The sequence below is a fragment of the Panthera tigris genome, chromosome B1 (assembly GCF_018350195.1).
Source record: "Panthera tigris isolate Pti1 chromosome B1, P.tigris_Pti1_mat1.1, whole genome shotgun sequence".
Lineage (NCBI taxonomy): Eukaryota > Metazoa > Chordata > Mammalia > Carnivora > Felidae > Panthera > Panthera tigris.
In genome coordinates, this window is record NC_056663.1 from 51,780,645 (window position 1) to 51,802,935 (window position 22,291).

The window sequence follows — 22,291 nt, forward strand, 5'->3', positions numbered from 1 at the left end:
AAAGCCATAGGAAGCACCATTTTACATTTGTTGGCAGCTTGTGGGAGGTTAAAGAGGGGACCAAGAAGATACATACTATGCCCTGCTCTCCAGCTTCTTCCTCCACAAGAAAATTAAAGTTATACTGAACTGATGGGTCCAGGTTTCAAGATACCAATTAGACCACATTTCCTAGTGGTCAAGGTTGCTGTATGTGGTGAAGGTCATGTGTCATACACCGATGTGGCTTTCTCTCTGGTAGTGGAAGGAACCAGCTGAGTCAGGGTTGTCTCTCCGGGGTGGGCTTGCCCATATTGCTTTCTCTCTCTTCCTCTCTGCATGTGCCCATGTAGCCTTGTAGATCTTCAGCCAGCTGGGGTAGGAGTTAGACTTAAGGCAGAGAAGAAGCCTCACTTAGAGGCATGGGCTCCAATCTAATTTACCAAACATGGTGCATTGGGGTGAACACTACATTCCCAGGTAATAATGAAGCTCAGTTAGGAGAAGAACCTGATTCCATGCTAATAGGATCTTGCTAGGACCACTTCCTTTTTCATGGAGCTAATGATTCTTCAAAGTCACACTCAACATGGGGAAGCCCAAGGGCCTTCCCCAGCTCTCACTGCCTGACACATGCTAAGTACTTTCTTTGTCTTATTCTGTTTTCTCCACATTTATCTTCTCCCCCTTTGCTACCATCTTCCTCCAGATGTGTAACATTAGCTATGCCTAAGCCGTTTGTTTGATCTCTCCTCCTCTCCCCATCTCGCTCCCTTCTGGGGCTCCTTCTTTCTCATGATTTCAGCCACCCCTCCTTTTAGATGTCAACCAAGAGGACTTCCTTCCTGGACTTGTGGCTTCTTTCATGTTCTCTGCAGTTGTTTGCCTTGCTATTAGTATGCCTTCAATGCTTTTTCTGTCCCAGGAGCTCTTTTTCCTGGTTTTCTGTTCCTAATACTGGCAAATCCATAGTTAACTAGACCCAAAAGAGTTCTATTCAGTCCCCTGTTGCAGTCAATGCATTCTTTTTTGCTTTGGTGGGGAGGACTGTTAAGGTTGAATGTGTACATAAAGTGGTACAGTGACAGTGGTGTGGTGGGAAGAACACAGGTTTGGGGGGCTGATAGTCCCCAAAATCAGGTGTGGTTCTGCCACTTACAGGGCAGGAGGTCAACTGACATCTCTGTGGCTTAGTTTCCATATCTATGAAATGGAAGACAGGAATACCTAGCCAAATGGGGCAGTATGCTTGAAAGTGAGTTATAAATGGTAAATAAGTACTAGTAGCTGATATAATAGTTGTGATAATGACTGTGTTTAACCCAGTCATCACCCAGAATGCCTTAGCTAAAACCCAAGTCTTTTTCATCTTAAACTTTTCTTCTCCTTGGCCAAGGGATCCTATATGGTTTTACCCCTTGTCTATATAACAAAATGTGGGTGAATATTGAGTTCAAAACAAGAGGGCAGGTGGGAGTTTTCCATTTGGACAAGAACTGTCTTTGGCATAGTTACAAGCATTGTCTGCAGCTTTTTTTTTTTTTTTTTTTTTTTTTTTTTTTTTTTAAGAATAAAGGCTAAGGAGGGAGTCTATTGGGTGGGAAGGGAGGAATGCTGGGGTATCAGCTGAACTAGTGCTGAACTCAGCATATTTTTACATTCAAATAATGCAGAAAAGAGGACTGAGTGGTAGGGAAGGAAACTGGGGAAGAAATCTCCGTGGTACAAAAGTGAGCTACACTAGCTGTGTAGATGCTCCATTGGACAAGGAGTATTAACTCTCTTTATTCAGAGTAAACTAGAGGTTGGTATCTGTGGCATCCTTTATGTCTCTCAAGTTGTGCAGCTAAGTAGGTTTCCTTTTTCTTGATTTCTTTCTCCAAATCCATCAGCTTTTGCTTAGTTTTATCTCAGTGAGCTCCAGGGAGTTGGCAAAGGCAGAATGTCAATTCCAAGGGAGAAGGAAAGCAGCAAGGGACCGTCTCTGAATCACATTGTTATGTAGGAAAAGTAAAGCACAGGGTAAGTGGTGACTCCCCTGTGTGACTTAGTGACTTCACAGACAGAACCAAATCTAAACACACACAAATTGCTCCTGAAACTATAGCCTCTGAAAATGGTTTCTGGCTTTTAGACCTCATGACTTCTCATCCTTTTTTTTTTTTTTTTAATGTTTACTTATTTATTTTGAGAGACAGAGAGAGCATGTGCAAGTAGGGGGTGGGGGGAGAAGGGCAGAGGCAGAGGGAGAGAGAGAATCCCAAGCAGTCTGCACACTCATCCAGGAGCCAGACATGGGGCTCCATCTCACAACAGTGAGATCATGACCTGAGCCAAAATGCAGAGTTATACACTTAAAGGACTGAGCCACCCAGGCGCCCCATGACTTCTCATCTTTATTAGTTGGTTCTAACTGTATGGTGAGATGGGGAGGTGACAAATATTAAGTTTTCTTTCTAGGTCTCAACCTCCATAATATATTTGTAGAAAGCATAAGCAAATATTCAAACCCACAAAAACCCAGCTTTGAGCAATTGATCTTCCTGCTTTCTATATTTAATTTTTAATATTTTAACTTTATTTTTAGAATATATTGCTTCCTTCATCAGGAAAACCTGAGGTGGCATGCAAAAATACATGGGTCACAGAAATTTTAAAAATATGAAGAAGTCCAGTCAAAGGGAGAAAATATAAGTAAGCAAAATAAGATAATTCAAGGGTGAGGTTAGTGTATAGAAATACATACTGTAAACTTGAGCTAAAGGTCAAAAGTGGCCTAGAGCTTGTAACAGTCAGTCAGAAAGGAGAATATTATATAGTGCTAAATGATAATAACAGTGGATAACATTTACTGAGTGCCAGTGTGTAGCGTCAACAATAAACAAAGCTGGACAGTATTTGAAGTTGGTCAGGACAGATTTTAGTCAGTAATATATGCATGAGGGCAATAAGGCAAAGAGTCTACATGAACTGAACTCAACTTTGACTTGCACTTGCATTTTAAAGGGAAGATGAGGGGATAGGGAGGAGGATTAGTGGGTCTCAATAGAGTCAGGGAAGTGAAAAATTACAAAAATCAGGAAGGGGGTTGGCCCATATGAAACCCATCTGGGTTTGCTAACTGCAGTGTATCCAAGTTAGGCTCCTCCCCTTCCACAAAGGCTGGCAGACAGGGCCATCTTCAGGTGTTGGCTGGAACACACAGTAAATTCTTTGGGCAGCCTTGAGTTTTCTCAGGCAGGCACTTTTAGAGGTGGGCTAGGGTCATCCAGGAGATGTAAACTTGAGCTGTTAGAAACTGTGTTAACATTTTGTTCACATCTTTATAGACCAAGGTTGAAGCCCAGCAGATGAGAAGGCTCAGAGGAGCCTGGCTACAATTTAGTCAAGGAGAGAATCTTTGTCAGGAGCAGGCATTGTTCAATATTTTTTACATGTATTATCCCATTTATTGTTCACAAAATCCCTGTGAGATGGGTTGTTACTGTCCCCACTTTACAGATGAGAAAACTGAGGTGCAGAGAGATATTAATAAGTTTACATGGACAGTAAGAGCCAAGAATTAAATCCAGGCATTCTGATAGCACAGCTGAGATCCAATATTTTAATAATTAATTATTGGCATTACAAGGATAGGGCTGCCTCTGTGGATTTGGGGTCTCACCTAAAAGGTGATATTATCCCCTGCATCAGTCACCAGAGAGAAGAATTGTGTCTCTCAAAGGAAACAGAAAAGGGGCAGAGAAACTCCAGGAACACTTCCCAGGGGGATTCAGCTCTCTTGGCCTTATTCAAAAAGTTGTCAAGCTTTTGATAAGGGACCTTGTAGGTGGTGGCTTGTAAGAAGACGTCCTCTGCATGGAACCAGGCCAGGAACTTAGAAATGAGAGATTCTAGTATGGTGTCTGGAGGCCATGCCAATCTACTAGGACCAGAGCTGAAATAGCTCAGATCACCTGTGGTCTCAGTGGTGAGAGACACAGGGGCTCAGCTATTTGTGTTTTACTGCCCGATAGTTATTTGTTTCCCTTTTATTCCTACCTGATATTCAGTAAGGACATTTGGAAAGCAAATCTGGGAATGTCCCTCACCAAGCAGGAGAATCAAGTGGAAGAAAACACCACTTGGGAGTCTAGGCTCTGAGCAGAGCTGATTTTCCAGAGGCAAATATATGTTTTCTTGAAGTCATCCAACATCATTTTATGATTCTGTGCTCTTGGTTCACAGTCTATAAGGGAATAGCTACTCCCAAAAAACAGAAAATGGAATTTTTCCTCCATGTTTTCTTTCCTTCTCTCTGTTAATGTTTATGTGTTATTGCTAGGCAGAGGGCAAGACACAGCAGATTTTCCCTATTCCTAGTGCAGCTTTTAACATTCCTCCCCAAATGCCCAAGGCCCTTCCTCTTCAGAAGGATACAGGTGGGGAGAGTTACATAACAAGATCAGAGTGTAATTCAAATAGAGCTGGGGGTTTTCAATGTACATATTGAAATGTAAATATTGTTAACTATTACTTTGTGTTCTATATTTTTCCTAAGTGTTGTGTCATGTGTCCTTAAAAGGAGCCTCCTAGGGGATCCTGGGTGTCTCAATCTGTTAAGTCTCTTGATTTCAGCTCAGGTCATGATCTCACAGTTCATGAGTTCAAGCTCCACATCAGGTTCTGCTCTAACAACGTGGAGCCTGCTTGGGATTCTTTCTCTCCCCCTCTCTCTACCCCTTCCCTGGTCAAGCTTGCATTCTCTCTCAAAATAAATAAATAAACTTAAAAAAAAAAAAAAGGAGGAGCCTCCTTAACTTTTGCCTCTGTTTGTGCAGAAGACCAGACCAGCTCCCATTGGCCGGAAACCGCACAGGCTGCAGTCTGGTCTGAAAATTGAACGCTGAGTTAGATTGGTGCTCCCTTTCTGGCATCTGAGGAGGGGTGCATGTAGGGGACCTGAGAAGCAGCTTTGAAGGATGAGGCTGTCCCAGGTAGCCTGGTGATGTTTACTGAAGATTCCAGGGACCTCCTTCCTCTGCATACATTTCTCCTGTGCCCATTGCAAGCTTCACATTTCTGCCATCCCTGTGTATATGGGTGGGAGATGGGAAGGGAGGTTCTTTTCCTGAAGGTGCTATGGCAGCATATGTGCTTCCTAGGCTTAATATATATTAAGTGAGGGGCTGGTGTGTGGGTCTCCTCATTAGGAGAGGACCATGAGTTTATTTGAATGAATATGCCCGCAAACCTACCCTGCACCCAACAAAAAACCTCTCCTAAGGATGGAGAATATCTCAAGGCAAGGAAATAACTGGAATTCTACTCTCAGAGGTCTTTTGCCAAAGAGTTTTCAGATGAGGACTTCTTTTCTACTCTGCCCAAGTCTGGCACAGGGAGGATGAGGAATTTCACTCCCAGTCCCAGGGATGATCTCTTCCTTCTTGTGACACTGAAATTGTGGAAAGGGATCATAAGTCAAATCAACGGGCTAAAATCTGGGAGCAGAGGAAATCAGGTAAGGTCTGAGAGAGAGTAAGCAAAAGAAGGGGCCAGAAGGAAGAAAACTAGGTTGAAAGATGAAGGGCAGTGCAGGGCACAGAGGAAGGATGGCTCAACGTCTGCCTCTCTTGGCTTTAGTGCATCCAAACAGGCTTTAGTGCCCTTGACTGGATGCCTGGGTCCAAGGGCTGATGGGTGGTGCTTTGGGACCTCCTGGAATTGGGGTATCATGAACATGGGTGTGTATGTGTCTGTGTATGACCAGCAAATGTGAACTTGACAGCAGTTAGCTATGGGGATTGTTTACAATAGCCTATCACCCAGCTCCAACTACCAGGGACCAAGTAACCCAGACTTCTCTTTACAAGTTAAGGAGAAAAGAGGGTCCAGAATCACAAATCCCCAAATGCAAATATACATTGGCACAGGGGAAGAATATGAAATTTTGGACTACTATTCCCAAAGAGCAATTTTCCCATATATCTGAAAAGGGTCTTCTATGTTGCCTGTGATGAAATGGTTTGCCAAAGCAGATCAACTCAATTTAGAAAGGATTTCAGTTTAAGATAATAAGTGCCTCCCACATCCTTCCCTTAGAACCCAAGCTCTCTTTAAACAGCTAAATCCCCTGCAAGCTAAAGATTACCATAAGTTTAATGGGAGTTTTGGAAAAGAGATTTAGAAAGAAGTGGATGGGAGGGGAATTTCTATGTCTTTCCTGGTAGCTGAGCCTTTGTAGGGCTGAAGAGCTGCTTATTTTATGTAATTGGCAACTGATCATTTCTAAAGTATTGGTTTAGGACTTAAAATAATCCATTAATGAATCTCCTGTATGGAACATACAAATGTTCCCAGAAGAATAGGCTGAAGATGGTGTGGGGGTGATGAAGGAATCAAAGGGAGGTCCCTTGGCTCACTAGCCAGAGTTGTCTTCTGATGTGTTCTTGCTGGCTGAGATAAGCTTGCACTCAAGGAACCTGGGCCAGAGAGGGAGGTGCCCAAGAAGGGCAGTTGTAGAAAGTTGTAGGCTTAAAAGTTGGGAGCAGGAAAAGGGAGGGAATGGGGATGCAGAAGATCAAATGACTGATTGTTGAGAACATCCATCTTTCCTCCCAGAGTCCTAGACATACCCAAGACAGACCTCTCAGAGTCCTAGACATAAAATCTCTGTCTCTCAGTCTCTTTCTCTCCTCAGAGGAGTCTCATGTGGAGCCAAACTTTTACTAGGAAGAAAGGGCTGATAGATTCCTTTCAAGTAGCATTTCTCTCTCTCCTCCCAGATGACATCTTTTAAATAAAAATGGAACATGTTCAAACATATAGAGAAGACTAGAGATTAATGTCATGAGGCTCATGAAATTACCACCCCCTTTGCCAAATATACTTGGTAAAAATTTTTAATAAAGCCCTTTGGATGTTTGGATGCAATTGCATTTGACACCTCCTCCCTCTTTCTCTGGTTGCCTGCTTCCGGAAACCTGCTTCCACTTGTCACCACCCCTGCCCACCTTCTCACCTATCTTCCAGTAAAGAGCCAGGAATGAGTACAGTTGTGTTCAATTTTGTGTTTATACTACTATAGCCATAAGGAATTATACTAAGGAAGCAATAGAAACCATTTGGTTGATTGTCAGTGGGCTTTTTGAAGGCAACTTTCCCCAGGGATTCATTTGCAGCATTTCTAACATAAGGTTCTGGGGGTTGGGGGTGGGGGTTGTATCCAGAAAATATAACACAGAAGTCTTCTGTTTCTTCCTACCCTTCACCCTCCAGCACTTTTAACACTGAATTTTCTCCCTAGCTTCTTCTCATTTTATCTGCTTTGGGTTTTCCCATATCTGGCCCCTATGCCAACCTTTGATTGCCAGCCTGCATTCAGGCTCCATGGGTAAGTAGAGGCGTCTCTATGGTGCTCCCTATGTGCAGAGGTGTGTCAGTATATCAGCAGGCAGTTGATGCCTGGAGAGCCTGCCCACTTACCTCCTTGTTTCCCTTGTAAAATCTCTGCCACTCCCAGGGGTCTCCAGCTGCTGCCAAGAAGCCTTTGGTTGGCTCAGAGGCAGCGCTCTGCTCACACTGATGCCAATAAATCCCTAGAATTTTTCACTCCGTGATTATTTGTCCCTCCCTGACCATGAATAAATGAAAAGCCACACACACACATGTTATTAAAATGAACTGTTTATATTATCTCAGTTGAGTCAATACATTATAATGTATTAAAATGGAAAGGTACAAAATTGAAATAAATACTTTCTGATTCATGTATAAATCTTTTTTTTTTTTTTGTCAAGATGACTTTTATCGTCAGTACATGTCACAAGAAAACATTTAAAATGACACTGAAACAATCATTTAAATCATGGTGCATGGAGGAAAAAGGTAAAGAAAACAACTTTTGGCTTGTTTTGGCATGAGACCTTGATACAATTTGGGTTCCCCAAAACCATGTGAAGGGTGGTAAAATAGAAATGCTCAAAACTGACTTAAAAAAATAAACAGGCTTTACAAAAACCCTCTTTTTGATAAACCCAGCCACTTCTCTACATGGTCTGCACTTACAGTAGATACATTCATTATTGTCCATGGGAAGACAGCAACTGCCTTTCGTTTTAAAGAGCTTGGTGGAGAGGCTGAAGAAATACGCTGCAGCTGAAGGTGAGTAGAATGTTCAGGAGAACAAAAAGTCTAGATGGTCTTCAGGAACGGCACTGAGAATGATGGGGTGTGGAGGGTCTCTGGAACAAGAGATGGAGGAGAGGGAGCGTGAGGAGTCCAGATCTGAAGCAAAGCAAGTCTGAAGGACAGAAATGGTTGTCAGCAGTGAAAATGTGGTGTGGGGATCTCTCCCCGTCTGAGCAGTCCTGGGTTTGTCCTTGGCCTGGGTTTGTCTCTGCCTCAGCAGAGGCTAACCCAGTGCTTTGGAGATAGGGTTGGGACTCATTTCAGGCACAGCAGCACTGGGGAGACAGGGACAGGTGTAGGGGTTAACAATGAATGCCAACAAAGGGGCTTTCTCTTCTGGTTCTGACTGCTTATTAGGTGGTTGTTAAGGCAATAAGGACTTTAGCAAACTAGAAGTTAAGGGCAGCTAAATTCAGCCAGATTGAAGGTAAACAAAAGGTGAGAAGGAGTCCCTTTCTCCTCAGCTACCTTTCCCCCCAAGCACAGGAGGCCTCGGCTCCTGAAGCGCTGAATTTACAGTACGCAGTAGCAGAGGGCGTGCCCTTTGGAAGGCTCCATGGAAAAGAAGGCTTATCCCTGACTTGGGGCATTTTATTCTTCAGACTCTCTTTGTCGAAGTTCTTTCAGGAGGGCAGGCTATGCTCACCCAGCTATTGAGTGAAAAGTGGAAGCACCAAAGTTTGTGCAGTTAGAATAAGTCCTTTGCTATAGACCATCTGGTCCAATTCAATGGCCTTGAACACCATCTGTCCTAGAAAGGCAGGCCTGATGCTCACATGCTTCAGTGAGACCTATGCTCACCTGGAGAACAGGACTAGCCTTTCAAGCTTCAGGAATATTTCCCTTGCATCAGATCGAATGACAGCTACAAAGTCCATGGAAGTGTGAGATCCTTGGAAGTTTTGTGAGCCCATAGGTGGATTCTTAGGGGAGTAATAGAAACTCCTTTGACTTGAATCCGCTCACAGAGAAATGTACAGAAGACGGAACAGAACAGATGGAAGAATCTTGTCTTTTCTTCTTGTTCTGGAGTAAAGGAGATGGACCTTGAAATGCTATGGGAAGGATAAACCTTGAGAGTTGCCTGCCATTCTGAGCAGCTTCTGGCAAGATGCTGGGTGATCCGACCACTGAGACCCTGGAATGGAAGAACTGGCTCTCAGGCAATTGCTAAAAGGTATAACTACTTACTCCAGCAAATGAACCACATGTGCTCTCTGTGAACAAGACAGATCCCTCATCCTGTAAAATTAGATTGCAGTCTGATACAAGATCTCTGCATGAAATGCCTGGGGCCTAAGAATGCAATGCCCTGGACACAATGGTTGTGCTCTAATTACTCAGGACCACCTCCAATGGGGGCATTTGTGGGGACAAGATGTTCAGAAAGAGAAATGCCAGTTGCAGTGTCCAGCCATCTGGGGACCAGTGCTCTGCCTGACCTCTCTCTCTGGTAGAGCTGTCTTGTTTTGGTCCTGGAATCCAAGGATTATGACAAATCTCTAATAAAGCAAATGTGATCATTAAGCTGTGGGTGTACAGATGAAACAAGATTGGCCATGAGTTGATCATTACTGATGTCGATTGGTAGGTCTGCAGGACTTGGCTGTGCAGTTTGACTTTATTATATGTTCAAATATATGGGCTGAAATTATCCACAATACAAAACAAGGCCCCTTGGAGATTATCTATCTTACTCCTTCATTTTACAGACAGAACCCAGTGGTTTAGTGCCCAAAGTCACATGAGGAGTTCATGCAGAGCCAGTACTAGAACCCAGCACTCTTTCTGCAGGGATTAGGATATTTTGGTTAGCATTGCACTCTTAAATAAATGTCATATTCTTGATCTCTGCTCTCACCTTGAAAAGCAGGTGGTTGTTTTCAAAATTCCTGTCAATTAGCTTAAGAATTACCCTTCTCTCATAAAGCCCCAGGGGGACACTTTCTTTGAAGTCTCTCTTCAGCTCCAACACTTCAAAGGGAGACCCCTACCCCCAGGGACAAACCAGTCACTATAGCCACTTCTTCTTAGGGGAACCACCACCAAGAAGGAAACTTGTTGTTCCTGGGTCCCTGGCAGCATTCAGTTTTTTCTAGAACCTGATTGAAGGCCTGGTGGAAGGAGGGGAGCATCACATTTATGACAAGGGTAGGGTGTGAAGGGCAAGAATAGCAGCCATTTAAGGGAATAAATTTCTATAAAAATCTTCAACTAAAGGTACTGAATCTCTTTAGAGAAATATCACTATAATCTAATTGGAATCAAAGACATTTCTCAATTGAATAAGAACAAGACTTTTAAGAACTAGCTGCTTTGGGAAAGGGAGGACCCACTGGGCCCTTCTCAGTGATGACACTTATAGGGAATCAGGGTTCAGTATAAAACTATAAATTTTATTTTGATAATTAAAATATAAACATTCTAGATATATTTTTATAAGCTTCTGAGGACAAACCTCAAAGAGTCCTCCCAAAGGAAAACAGACCAGAGAAGCCAGGTGCTTCTAAGATTCTGTAGGGGAAAGGTGAGGTCAGAAAGCCTCTGAAAGAATGACAGACACACAAGGAAGTCCCTGGGCCCACCATTTTGCACAAGGAAAACACCCTTTGGGTTCTGGTAGGTTGGTTGAGATTCAAGTTGTTAGCAGAGACGGGCACCTGACTAGCTTAGTTGGTGGAGCATGCAACACTTGATCATGGGGGCCTGAGTTCAAGCCTCATGTTGGGTGTAGAGTCTACTTAAAAAAATAAAATAAAAATAAAATAGAAAGTTAGCAGAGAGAGGTGTACATATTAAAAAAAAATTATGAAGACTTGCTTGGATTAAAAAGTTGTGGGCTTCCTGAAACAGCCAAACTGTGGAAAGTTTTTTCTGGAGACATCAGATGCCCTGGGAATGGAAGAGATCCAAAAAGAATGGCTAAATGAAGAGATGGGGTGGCAGGGTGGATGGACAGACCACTCTGATTATTTAGAAAAATCTGTTCTAGCAAGAGACTTAGGGCAGTTTATAGATTATAGAGTTAGATTCTGCTGTTTCTTATTCTCATTGTTCTTCCTTGCCCCTCAAAAATATAGGTATCAGCTCATTTCTTGTTCAAAATCCTAACTATCTTAACTTGGCTTACAGAAAGGTAGACTTGGAGAGGGAGTGTGTACATGTGTATGTTCACATTGCCTGCAGTCATGAAAAAATAAACTCTTCTCTCTTCCAGAGACTTATATAAAGCATGACAGCATGGGACATATCTGAACTTCACAAATTAAAAGAGGGACTCTGAGCTACTGGTTATAAGTCAGGAGAGGATGAAAGAGCATTTTGATGTGGAATCTGATTCTGAGTCTGCAGATTTCTAGCTGCATTTCTTTGGGAAAATTATTTCATCTCTGGTCTTCAGACTCCTCATCTGTACAGGGAGGAGATTTGACCTCTCTGACATTTATAATCTGTGGATCTAGAGAACTGATTATTGGCCTAGAATAGATATGAGGTAGGGGCTGAATTCTAGGATCAAGAAGGTCTCTATTAGCATTGTATCAAAGAACAAATCTTGTTCCTAGGTTTGGTGAGTAAATTTTCTAACAGGTTCCTTGGGACTCCTGGCTAATGTCACTGTGTGTGGGGGGTGGGGGTGGGGCGGGGAGGTAATTGGGAGAGAGAAGCTCATCCCCCTGCACAAGGTCAGCATGTTCATGCTGCTTCATCTAGTAAATTCTGGCCTTGGAAGAGCCAGGGAGGAAAAGAGCAGTACCATCCACATCTCCATGGAATCCTGCCCCTTTGCAATCAACCTTGACTCTGAAGAAAAGTAGCAAGTGCTGTTCAAGCCTAATGAAAATTTCAATATATTTTGAAGTTGTCCACTACCATGGTCAGTAATGAGATCAATACTCATGGTCACAGACACTGCAGAAGGTTAAGTGCCTATGACAAAATGCTTATGAAGTGTTTGAGGCTCTGAGGTCTTCCCTCTGAAGAGTGAGAAAGGCAGTACTTGTCTCTACCTGGTTGGCTATCAGGATTGACATTTCACTGCAGAGCCAAGAAACCCGAAGACCTCAAAGTACTGGCTAAGTCTCCAGATTTGAGGAGGAAGGGAAGGCCCAGTTGGAGACAGATTGCATTTGTCTGCCAAAAGACCAGTGTCTGCAAAACCACAAATACTGGAAATACAGGTGCTTCTAATACAACTATGTATGCTGGTTCCGAGTAATGGGTGTGGGTTGTCTATCAAAGTATTTGGTAGGAAAACAGAGGATGGCAAACTCCTTGTGTGCCCTGGATAAAACAAGCACACAGATTCTGATTGCATTAGAGAAAAGGTAAGACTCTAGGAAACAGAAGCTCAATTTCATTTGCCACGGATACTTCCTACGAATCCCATCTCCTTCCAAGATGTGCAGGAAGGAGCCACCTAGCTGAAGAGAAGACTTTGGATGCCAGGGTAACCTCAACCCAGAATAGCTCATGACTTTAAAGATCTGTCTTTCCCCCTAAGCAGGCCCAGATGTCCTGAGGAGGAGAGGGGATGTTGCAAGCATGGTCTCCAAATACACAGCAATTAAATCTCTTGGACTATTAAAGACTACTCTTGCTCTAAATGCATTGAAGACTCAAGAAAGTGTAGCTGCCTCTCCTCCCTGAAAACTCTGCACTTCCTCATCTTACATATGGTGAAACTGAGGCACAAGGAAGGACAGAGGGTTCTTGCATCTCTCATATTGATCTAGTGACATACCTGGGAGGAAATCCCAGGACCTCCATCTCTGAATCCTTCAACATCTTCCACTGTCTTTCTACTTAATTCACAGTTAAAGTCTGTCTGCCTGTCTATCTATAATATATGTACTATTATGTATAAAATATAAATAATTCTCAGATTCCTACTTAACTTCCTATCCTCCTCTCCTCCTTTATATAACTAGGTTTGGGGGAGGGAGGGGTAACAAAGATCCATGATGAGGGAAAACCACAGTACTGCTCGAAGAAATAGACTTCTGGAAGGAGAAATGACAGGCTTTGTCTAGGGGCCAAGAGGTGCTTCAGATCTGGACTGTACAGCAAATTAAATGGAACACAACTCAACGGAAATCAGCAATGTAGACATCTGTGCCAGACGAAGTGAACTTCCACAACCTGGTTTTAAGGAACAGTAAATACAATAGAGATAGATAGATATAATATGTTGAATCTTGAGTAATAAAACAAGTTATAAATAGAATTATGCTAAATTAAAGACGGACATCATAGGGAATAGTCTGGTCAACAACCAATCACCATTAGAATTAAAAAGTAAACCGGCCTTTTCACTGAGTACCTCCACAACGTTTCTCAATGCACTAAGTACATTTTAACCATGCAAAAATACACAAACATCTTAACTAGGTTGTTTTTTTTTTTTGTAAAAAAAATCAAACACCAACATTATGCATTTTTGTTAATTATATTGGTTAAAGTTACAGCCAGTGGCTGCCAAATATCAGATACATCATATACATATTTTTATACAGAATCTGGACAACACAACATTACACATCAGAGAGAGAAAGAGAGAAAAAGAGAGATTATTTGTTCCTTTGTGGGTTTGTTGTTGTTGTTCAGTAAAGAAATAAAGTAAAATATGAGAAGCAATGCTAAGAAGGAAAACACTTCAACAAGTCAGGAATACAGAGGGAGAATTGCTAATCAGAAATACAGGAGGAAAAGAGTTCATAGTTAGGTCTGTGTCTAGAATTTTCTTCACTAAGAAACAAAAGAGCACAACAGGTGTATTGGTTTGGAAAAGCAGAAAGAGCGGTAACATCATGCTGTCTGGTTCCCAGCACGTTTCCAGCAAGAAGAAAAAATCATAATCACAAATTAATTTCACAAGTTTTGTTTTCAAAAATGTCCTCCCTTACCCAGGAAGCTGGGTAGTGCAGGGGTGGGGGCAGCTCAATTTTGAGAGTCCTTGGCAAGGGTTTGGCCAAAACCGTTGGCCTGAAATAAGTTGGAGATATGAGCTGTCTGTGGAAATTCACGCAATGAGATGCGACGTCAACTTGCTCCAGTCTAGGCAAGGTTCCCGTTGCCAGCCAGTGATCTGGCGGAGGAAGGACACACCCCCATGACAGGTTCTCCTAGCAAGGCCCCAGTCCTGCCCCTTAAACATTTGGTGTCAACACGATCCTAAGAATTCAACCTGGAAAGAAACAAGACCTTGAACACAAGCTATGGAAGCACTACCGTGGTCACGGTTAGATACAAAAATGTGAAAATTCAGATGTAATCAAAAATACAAAATCAGTTTCAATAAGATTTGCTTTTTTTTTTAACCATTACAGTGCAAGGTTTTTCAAATTACAGTAAAAGTTATGTGTCTGCTTACAGTAACTAGAGTAAGTAGCTGATTTTGTTCTGCTAGAATCAGAGGTCCCTGATAAGTGGGAATGCACCAGTCTGAAATCAACCCGGCACAAGAAATGGATATCTTAACAAAAACACAGTTCACTACGGTCTTTACCCCTTCAAATAGTAACAAAGGAATGGTGTCATTTGCACAACTCATTAGCATGAGGTTCTTCCTCCATTAAAAATAAAAATAAAAATGATAAACAGATGATATTAAAATTCCAACAGAAAAAGGACTGGAAATCTGGGGCTGAAGGATGGAGCATCTGAAGGGAGTTTCCCACGTCACTGAGCTTTCCCACTGTAGTTAAAAATAAAAAGAATTGTTTTAGCATGAGCCTCAGTGGGCAATGCTGCTTTGTGCTTCTGCCTCCTTGTCCCAGGCAGTTGGGAAAGGGAGTTTCACCACCTCGTGGGATCAAAGGAAACCACAATACAGTCACGCCTCATTGTGCCATCAAGAATCACCCCCCAGGAAAGAAAAACCAGTTACAGGGGCTGGGGGGGGCTCAGAGGCTTGGAAAGGGACAGAGGAACCTTCATCTGGCAAGAGAGTATCCCTCATCAAGACCATTGTGACACTCAGAGCCTTGTGTTCTGGAAAGGAAGAAGAGGAAAGAGTCAAGAGCCCCCAAATTACATGGAAGAAAAAGAGCCACCATTTTCCCAGAGCCTTGTCTTTGGGAGTGGGCATATGACTGAAAGAGAAAATGTGGCTAAATGAAGTGATCAGGTGACAGTCTTCATGTTCATGTCATGGAACATGAGAAGAAGCAAGGGTGACTGAGGAATTGTCCTCTTCTGAGGTTTGTAGAGCCAACCAGTCCAGGATGGGTTAGGAGAGGCAAGACACACTGGAAAACTTCAAGGAGCACTTCTCTCCATGTCCAAGAGAAAGAGGCAGATGTTTGGCAACGTTGGGCACAACCATAGGTCCAGAAGCCTATTCTTCATACAGCCCCTCTTTAGCCTCATCCTGGTGCAGATACCCATGAGAACTACTGTTTGATCTATTTGACTGGCCCCTTACTTGGTCCCTCTGAGGTCCTACAAATGGTATATGGCAAACTATTTTTGGGTTTGTTGAAATTAAAAGGGGACTATTTTAGGCAGCCAGTGGCTTATTGTTTAGGGCCTGGAATCTGCCAGTCCTATGTAAGGTGTGCAGACACCCTCTCATCTGTGGGATGTGATCATGTGCTTGGATCCACCTGCCTCACACTAGTGACCTGAACAGAGGAGCAAACGTTTTACTCACACCCACAGCCTGAGAAAGGGAAGAAACACAAATTCCTCTACCATGTTTGAAAGTTTCCCTGCCTTTGAGATACAATGTGAGGTGCTGTGTGCCTAGAAAGCACTCAATAATTTGTTTCACAATCTGGCCATTGGAGGACATTCAGGCTTCCTCTACAAATTTCGCTACATTTCTCAAGGAGGAAAGAAAATTCTGGCAGACATTACTTCCACACAGTTCTGGTTCATGCTCTCATGGGTGGAGGTGGACAGCCATAGAATGTGGCTTCCTACAGCAGGTGTCCCATGGTTTGTTCTGCCCCAGGGTGTTGTGGAATCAGGCAGAATATGGATGTGTGTGTCTGTTGTTTTTGCATGAGGTACTTATATTTTCTCATCCCTTTAGCCATATGAGATCCTGCACCTTACCAGGCTTCCCAATCTCATTACCTACCTAGCTTTCCCAGAGTTCAGTACCCATTCTGCACCTATCAGAGCAAAGTAGTTTCCCTGGAAACATTCTTGTGCTCCCCACCCAGCTCTGACTCAAAATACAGCCCAAGGCCTGGTTCTCTGGGGTACAGAGGTGGTAGGCCCCAAACAAACCCTCAAACAAACCCTATGCTCTTTGCCCTGGGTGCCACTAAGTGGAGTGGTTGTTTCCCTCCAAGTCAGCCGAGGTCTACAGGCATCACTGACCATGAGTCTCCCCTCAAATGGAGGATTTTTTTAAATGTGCAAGCTGGTTTGCCTGAATGGCCCTACAAACACCTATGTTCTTCTTGAAATAAATCCCCAAACCTCTGCCTAGATAGATCTGCTTTCTCTAGATGGTGTGTTTCTGATCTGGCAGTTGGTGGTTGAAATAGCATTTGAGGATATGTGATCACAGATGTATTCACATGAGTGAAGCAACAGAATGATGTTAGGGAATGATGTGATACATAGTGTGCCTTAAAGGCTTAAGCAATATGCCAAGATTCCTCTATGCTAAGTTCCTGTTGCTGTCCCCAGACAAATGTGAAGCCCAGTGAAAATGCCCCGTAACTGGGCTGTGATGCCCCCACTTTTGGTATCTGGGACTATTTAGTACTATTTACTATTAATTATGGAGCTGCCTCTGGCTGAAAGAAATCTCCAGGAATGGTGTTTTGGAGAGCAGGCACATTTAGTCCAGGGACATTGGTGGGAAGTGCAATGTTGTTCTCCTACTTCCCAGGAGGATGGGGATTGGACATCACTGACTAGGGCATCAGATTCCCAGGTCAGATCCTCACTTCTTTATGATCTTGGACAGCTTAACCTCTCAGAACCTTAGTTTCCTCTTTTGCATGTTGGATGTGATGCTACTTTACTCAGGGTTGTTGAGAAGATCACATGAGACACTGTGTGAAAGCACTCTGCAGACATATGCAGATGTGGGGGTATAGCCTCATCCACCTCTATGAGAGAATCATACCTTCCACATGAAACGAATGAGATAGTTTTCTGTGTCTAAAGCATGTTCTTAGTAAGGTGGTAGTCTGCTGTAAGTGGAGCTCCATAAGGCAGTAGGGCTTGGGGGAGTTCTTTGCTTGCTTTGGTTTTGATTGGTCAATAGTCTCTGTGCATCCAATATGGCTGATTCTCATCTCATGAGGAGTGGATGCTCTTGTCTTTACCCCACTCCACTTAAATCACTTGACACAAATAATAAAGAAGGGCTAGAAGGAAGAAAATTCTTTTTACCTTTAAGATATATGTTTTGAGAATATTTATTAAGATGGTGAGAAGTTGGCTTCATCTTTTCTTTCAAAGAGAAAAGTATAGTTGATTTAGGAGATGCTTACCTTTGATTTAAGGATGATCTCCCTGGATTCTTATATTCATAACAATTAGGTTGGGTTAAAAATGGAGGAGCTAAATTTTTTCTCTGGGTTTCTTAGAAGTTCATAGTCTGGAGACAGATATTTGTCTCGTGTTGAATGAGTGTGTGCATTTATAATAGGATTTTAGGGTCAGAAGGGAGCTTAGGAAGTGTCATCTTCATGTTGCAGAAGAGGGAGCTGGTGCAATGGGATAGTGGTGAATCTGGTGCTCCTGCTGCTGCAGTGGATTGCAAGAAGGTGTGACCAGCTTGGAGGGGAGGCGGGGCTGGAGGACAGCTCTCTGTGGACCTGTGATGTAACAGCACAGCTTCCTAAACAATCCATCTTTCTCTTACAGGAGTCCTTCCAACCTAGTCTCACCCAGGCACCCTTAGAGAAAAACACTGGGTGAATGACTGGTGAACTTCTTGTGGTCCGGTTTGGTGAACTGAACTAGGAGATTAAGGAATTGCTATTTCTTAAAGGTTAAAAAAAATAACACTATTTCTCATCACTGTTAAACAATGAGGACTTTTTTAAAAAAATCACTACCAGTGAATATAACTTGTAGCTTTAAAATGGACCTACTTTAAGATTATATATGTAATTTAAGGTAAGATAATACATATATTATATATGTATTATGTACTGTATATTTAATATTTTGGAAATAGGCACATGGTGAATGATGAATGTGATAGATGTGATATGTCTTAACTTCAGAAACTCTTTTGACAATGCACCTCAAGACATATCAGAATTCACCATGAGAATAGAGCAGTGCCAAAGAATTATTCTTAACAGAAATTAAAGATAATTCACTGTTGGCCTAATTGGGCATTATGGGAGTGTTTTTGGGGGATGACCCAGGGCTTCTTGTTTCACAAGGAAAACTGTACAGGTTAGTTGACTGATACAATATCTGTGTCATGCTATTTGGCCCCATTTCTCTCTTGGCTGTTCTTAAGAAAATGGCCTTCTCTCGAGTTCTCTGTAATCCATGTACATGTTTATAGCATATTTCTTAACATAAACTCTGTAAGTCCATGAACTCAGGATGGAGGCATATGCTCTGTGGATATAAAGAAAAGATGGCTAAGAGCAATAGTTAGAATGGTGTAGGGGTGTTGAGTTTCAGGTCTTTCATAAGTCCTGACCATAGGGTCTACTATGGATGGAATGGTTGTGTTCCCCTAAATCCATATATTAAAGCCCTAATTCTCAATGCAGTGGAATTTGGAGGTGTGGCCCTAGAGAGATCACTGGGTTTAGATGAGGTCATGAGGGTAAAGCCCCCATGATGGGATTAGTGCCCTTGTAAGACAGAAGCCACCAGAGCTCTCTCTGCCATGTGAGGATAAATCATAAAGCAGCCATCTGCAAACCATAAAGAGACCCCTCACCAGACACCAGATCTGCTAGCACCTTGATCTGGGCCTTTATAGCCCCTAGAACCATGAGGAGTAAATGTTTGTTGTGTAAGCCAACCAGTCCATGTTGTTTTGTTACAGCAGTGGCACTACGGCAGAGTGCATTCCTAACTTCCCTGATATACATCACTTTCAAGTCTCCATCCAGATCAAGGCTAACATAATTATGGGTGAAGCACCCTCTTTCTTTCTAGAGCAATCTATCTCAAGGAAAGGGGAATCATCTCAATCTTCTCCTCTCTTTGTCTCTCCTTTCTTGTCAAGCCACTTTTCCTAAGACAGGATTGATTTTGAAAAGGGATCTTGGTGACCTTACATGAGGAATCTAAAAAAAAAATTGCTATTAAGGGATCTAATATATTGATACACACTTATTTTTAGGGAGAAGAGAGGAAGAAGAGGGAATACTCTGTATTCAGGTCCCAAACCCAGGTTGTCCTGTCCATGAGGAATTCTTAGCAGTCCTTCGAAAGATAAATGAAAGCAGAGACCTCTCAGTGCCCCATGTCTTCACCTCTTCCTTTCTGCTCAAAGAGCTGTAGACCTGCTCATCATTTTCAGTCTTACCTTTCAGCCCTGGATATATAGGCTTTAGCTCCTCAACCAGACTGTGAATTTCTTAAGGACAGGAACTAGCCAAGTCTCTGGGATCTTTGCTGGGTGAATGTTGAGTGAGTAAGAAGACTAAATTAATGAGTACAATAAAGAGACTGGGCATGAACTCATGAGTCTAGCTGGGCCCTTGGTTCTCAAGGGAGGAAATCTCCTTTAACCTCAGGAGAGATTGCTTTGGTTTTGGGAGCTGGCATGAGGCAAAGCAAGATCTTCACAAGCTTTCTGAAGCAAAGTTAGAGCCAGGACTCTCCCAGTTCTTCAGATGCAAAGTGTTGCTGTTTGCTTTCTTTTCAGCACCTTGGGCTTCAAAAAATAATGGTGTCACTCAATGCCCTGACTCCTTCTCTACAACATGGATGGACCCTGCCCAAAGAGCCTCCTGGGAACAATCAGATGGACACCAATTCACTTAAAAAGTAAGTTCTCATAGTATATATTTGAGGCATTTTTTTTTTTCAGGGAAAACTGTTGGAAATCAGGGAAAGGGTTTCTTTTCCAAATGTCAGATGTAAGCTGATTCCTCAAAGCCCCTGTTCTTAGGCTATCTCAATATGAGTGGTTTATGCACTGATCAAGCTATTTGGAGTTGCTGTAGGTTTAGATAAATGTGCTATTGTAGGGGTGAACCCTCAAAGTTTGATAAGGCAGCAGAAAGAAAAGGAAGGTAAGATGCCCTCACCAATTTAAGATGGAGGTACACTGTCAGATGGGATGGAAAAGGCAGGGACTTTTATTCAAGACATCTGAGCTTGCATCATGGTTTTGTCAGTAATCAGAGGAAGTTGGGCAAAACATTTAACCCCCTAAGTCCCATTTATCCTTTGTGAAATAAAGCTCTATATTAAATCCCCCTGGATAATAAAGTTACTATGAAAAATAAATTAGATAAACTAAATAAAAACATATAGAAAAACACTGAGCAAATTTCCTGGCATCAGCTAAATCTGAGATGAATGAAGATTTGGACAACACAGATGACAGGAGTGTGAAGTATATGAGAGCCAGTGAGTGTCTGGATGTCACCCTCAACCTGGGCCACAAAGGCAGTCAGGCTCAGCAGAGCCACAACTAGTGGGCGGGAAAGGAAATACTCAAAATTTAATAACTTGAAGCTTAGAGTTAAAAGTAAATTGTGTAAAATAGAAGCCACCTTTTCTGAATGGATGCTGGGCTGATACACTTAGTCTATCAGCCCAGGGATGCAAGGGCTCACCATCCCACCCGTTCTAAAGAGATTCTGGGTCATGGATTGGCAACGACAGAGTTAACTTTATGGAGATTAAATGACTATAATGAACCAGATCAAGGGAATTAGGGATTTCCAATTGAAAACCCTGTGTATTTTATTAATTGGTTCTAGTATTCAGAATAGCCACCCCCTGCATTTCCACTGAGACATGCTAAGAGTCCAAAGTCTTTATAAAAGGCCAGCCCACTCTTTGAATGGGAAATATGAATTCCAGGAATAGATCCATCTGTGAGTAAGTTCTCATGCTTACTCTGCTTCTTTGTACCTTGCATCTCTCATCCAATGTCTAAATGTTTATTTATTTTTTTAAAATCTCAGAACATGAAGTTTAGATGAACAAACTGTGGGGCAATCTCTGTTTAGGGCTGAGGGAATTAGGTGCCATTGGGGAAGGAGCTGAAAAAAATCAATTTTTCATAGCCTCCTTTTCCATCTTTTCCATATTTTTGTGGTACCTGGAAAGGCACAGAACTACTATACTAGTTATAAGAGAAACTGGGTCTTTGCCCAGACTCCAAACACTCAGTCCCCCATTAGTGTATATGCTCTGCCCATAGTGACCAGCTCCTGGGCTGCTACAGTGAGTGCCCAGAGCTGACTGAGGAATGCAGAGCTCGACCAGCTATGGGAAGCTGCAGTGGTCTCAAATATTCTGGAAGGTTGGCATGACCAGGGTTAACTGAAATCTTATTAAGAAACAGAGTAGGCTCCTCCCTGTGTCTCTTGGGAAGCTTTGGGCTTTAAGAAATTCCATTCATTATTCAAGAATTCCTTCTGTTTGGCCTTAAAAACTCAGTGGTTCCAGACATCAAACCTAGAATGGCCAATTGACACCTTCCAATCCTCTGGTTTACCCTCACCAACAGAGATATCCAAATCACCACCACTCTAAGGCTCCATTCCACCAGGCTTCCACCATGTGGGAAGGACCAGATGAATGGGTTTTATACATTCACAACAAAGCTGCAGGGAACTAACTTTTGAACCAAGCCATGCACATCAACACATCAACATCTACAAGCCCTGCTGCGGGGGGGGGGGGGGGGGGGGGGGGGGCGGTCCCTGAAGCTTCGGAAGAAGGAGGGAGGGAGGTTACCCAGAAGGGGGAGCTACTCTCTGGATCACATTACTGAACAAAGAATAACTGGCTGCAGCTTGAAAGACCATTCTTTCAACCAAATTGGGTGAATGGTAACAGACAGTGAATGATGATGTTAATAGACAATATAGTTTAAATATAAGTTTCTGGAAATTGTCTTGGACCCTCATAAAAAAAAGCAATCAATGTGAATGAATAATGTAACATGACTACAAGACTGACCATCTTCATGCATTCTATGCATCCTTCAAAACCCAATTCAAATGCAAATGTT

General features: G+C 42.6%; 1 long non-coding RNA gene across 3 annotated transcripts in view; it reads left to right on the forward strand.

Moving 5' to 3' along the window:
* The window catches only part of LOC102966135, a 50,742-nt gene that overhangs the window by 15,874 nt on the left and 12,577 nt on the right, over window positions 1–22,291 (forward strand). For all 3 annotated transcript variants that reach the window (XR_006216677.1, XR_446952.3, XR_006216678.1), the window contains exon 3: window positions 19,964–20,085. This is a non-coding gene — a long non-coding RNA (uncharacterized LOC102966135). The remainder of the gene's footprint in view (window positions 1–19,963; window positions 20,086–22,291) is intronic.